The sequence below is a fragment of the Dermacentor albipictus genome, chromosome 2 (assembly GCF_038994185.2).
Source record: "Dermacentor albipictus isolate Rhodes 1998 colony chromosome 2, USDA_Dalb.pri_finalv2, whole genome shotgun sequence".
NCBI classification, from domain to species: domain Eukaryota; kingdom Metazoa; phylum Arthropoda; class Arachnida; order Ixodida; family Ixodidae; genus Dermacentor; species Dermacentor albipictus.
This window is the reverse complement of record NC_091822.1, coordinates 98,952,274-98,955,758: the sequence shown is the minus strand read 5'-3', so window position 1 is coordinate 98,955,758 and position 3,485 is coordinate 98,952,274.

Genomic DNA, 3,485 nt, shown 5'->3' with positions numbered 1-3,485 from the left:
GAACACTTTCTACATATGTAATACAGCTTGGTTATTTTCAGAATCCTAAGTTAGCTTACCAGTTAACACTGTCAACAAAACCACGTCTCGTAAATCCTAGGTGATATTTATTTTAAGTTTATTTTTTTTTTAGCATCTTGAAGGGGCAGCGCAATACGGCGATGGCAGAAGGCAGGAACACACAGGACTGCGCTGTATTCTGCCTTCTGTCATCGTCGTATTGCGCTGCCCCTTCAAGATGCTCAACCAGTATCAACTCGCCCAATTGTCGATCCTTCTACAGTTTATTTTATTTGGATGGGCGAAAAAATTGAAAACGACCTTGCACTATATGCCGCAAGCTTCCTATAAAATGATTCGGATTAAAAACCACGGTCTGCGTATGCCTTTCTTGTTCTTACGCTCATCCGACGTCAGAGTCTTGCTGCTCTTGAAACCTACTAGCATGACTTAATTAGTTAATGGTTAATAGCATGGTTTGTCATTAGTCATTATATTGTTCAAAATTCGCCTACGATTATTTTTTACATGAAGCAGCGTAAATGGCTTGTAGAACTTATCGTCAATAAACCCCTGATCGTAGCGTAAGACTGCCTAAATACGAAAGCTGAAACCGTGAGGCAAGTCAAAAGTTCAATTTCATATGCCATCAGCAGTGGCGTCGAAATACAGAAAGCTGAGCCTGAGTAGAGTGCAGATAATTGGTAAATATGCTTTTGATCCTCCTCTTTCTGCATCATTCTACCTGCGTCAGAAGGGTAGCTATCGAGATAACAACTGTGATCGCGGAATCAGAAACTTCGTCTATACTTACAGAATACCATCAGCTAGAAGGAATCGTCTATGTTCTCATACGCAAAATAGAGGGGATGTACCTCCTTTCGCAAAACATCTAGGCTACTGAGAAAGCAGGAAATCGTGTCTAATTACACGAATTGGTTAAACGTGTGATTTTCATTCACTTCTGTAGAAAAATAAGCTCTGTTGCATATGGCCGTAATGCTTCCCTGATTCCAGTGAGTGCTGACAAGGTGTTCACGCTGTTAACCGCGAACAAATAAAATTGTGCAGATCCCACACCTAGTGGGAATCGATGAGAGCAAAACCTTCTGTGCTGCTTGCGTTAATTGACGATATTTAGTGGTCACGTTAAAGGCGAACGATCAATTTTTCATCCTGTTGATAACACGAGAGTGGTGAGTTGATGTTAAGATTACGTTCCAAGCACCACTGCTGTTTGTCTGCGTAGTACACTAAACACAAATGGAGAGGTGTTTGCTTGAGGTGTTGTTGAGCGCCACACTTCATGACTTCTGAGAGGGTTGAACATTGTCATTGTCTCACATGGCACATCACATCGTGGCAGAAGCGTTAAACGTGAATTTGATTATCGGACTGTGCCGGCCAAAACCGCAACCTCATTATGAAGCAGGCCGTAGTGGCGCACTCTAGATTAATTGTGGCAACCTGGTGCTCTTAACCGTGTCGCTAAATCAAAGTGCGAGAGCGTTTTTTTTTATTTTTCCCCCTCAAATTGCGGCAGCCTCCATAAAGTCCGTGACCTCGAACGATGCCGCAGCCATGAAGCTATCGCGGCCGGCACAAAAGTGTTGATTTGACGTGCGACCATAAGCGTTTTGTCGTTTAGACCGTGCGGTGCACTTTAATTAATGTGGCTCTGCTTCTTCACGCCCTGCGTAACCTGTCCGCTAGACATGTTGGGATGATTGTATTTTTCTTAAATAGCAGAAACGCACCGTACCGTAGCTCGAACTTAAGTTTATCGAGCATTTCGTTGCAGCCTCACGTCATCTCCCCCCCTTCCTCTCCCCCCTTGTATTTGTATGGGAATTGCTAGTGGAAAGGTCCAGCGCTGTTATTCATTCGTTTCGAAATGGCGTCGGTTCCACTCATTCTCTGCTTTTATCCACCCCTCCTCTCTTCCATTCTATCTAGCTACCCACTGGACTTACACGTTGGTGGAAAGGTAAATGCTTGCGGGGGGTGACGGATAATGGCAGCTGCCTAGATGATAATGTGGTGACGACTCGGGAGCTCCAAAGAGCGTTGTGCGCATTCGACGCCGTGCGGTCCAAACAAGCTCCTCGCGGCTCTTCCCTTCCACGATTCTTCCTTGAATATGCGCGCTCTGAATCACTCCCCAACAGTAGCAGCCGCAGCAGCAGCAACCGTAGTGGAAAATTCGAAAGAAGAGACTAAGAAAGCTTCGGTTTAAAACTCACATAAACACAAATTTGTATTTCCTACTACACGATGTGCGTGTGTGTGTTCTTTTGTTGAAATAGCAGTAATTAGTACATCACCTAAACATAAGTAAGTGCCGCATACCGTAAACTGCTAAAATGAAGAAACAGATGCCACTTCACACACCGTGAGGTGAATAAAAGCACGAATTTATTGGTCCCTATACAACACATTGCCCAACAAATTCAACAATGAATGAAATAATAAAGCAAGAGGTCATGTGACCATTTTCACTCTCGCGACGTGTGCAACATTCGATGCCTTTCGAGTCCTGTCATGCGCAGTCGACAGTATGTTCATTTCTTGTCGCACTCATCGTCGGCCACTGCCATTATCTGCTTCATGAACCCGTCATCCACGGTAGAATAGTGCAGCGTTGCGGGACCATTGGCACAGCACACACGGCCGCGGTTGACATCAAGCCAAGGTCTCGGGGCTACCTGTGACACTTTCTCCAACCGCAGCGTGGCTGGTATGACGGCATTGCTTGAAGCGCTTGAGAAGGAAACCTGCGAAAAGCACAATAAATTGAAGGCTGTCGGTTAGGTTTCTCGACTATACGAATTTTAAAACTCAAAGCAGTAACATACATCTCGCAAGATAATAGCTATTGCACAGGAAGAAACAAGAAACAATACAAAAGGAAACAACCTTATCAGCCTAAGCAAGTTTTTATCACTGTCAAAACGCGTGCTTTGTATATTATGGAGCAAGTCACAAAATATTTTATATTCTCCTTAAGTGCCTAATTAGACATGCTAATTACCACACTTTGCAATGATTGAGAATAGGAAGAAACCGACATCGATAAAATTCTCGGGTGTTGTAAAGATGATTTTTAAAAGAGCTTCTGTCTTCGTAATTTTTATGTAAACAATTTTTTCTCCGTCTACCTAACTGGACTGTTTATCCACATGCGTTACGCTTGGTAGAGAAAGTCAGGTGAAGCTGTTTATTAAAATACAGACAATTCTGTTGGGGTATAAACACGCGCCTGTATGCCATTCTGCCCAAGGAAGGGGAAAAAGAAAAAAAAATATGATCTTGGTATTTACACATGAGGCAAAGGGGATGGGTGTTTATCTAATCATGATATAGATAGCAAATTACGTCGTTATCTTCAAGGATGGTAAAATTGAATTTGAAAGCTTACCTTTGTTTTGCAGTGAAAACCATATAACCTATTTATGTTCCTATTATTTATGTTGTAATTATCCTCA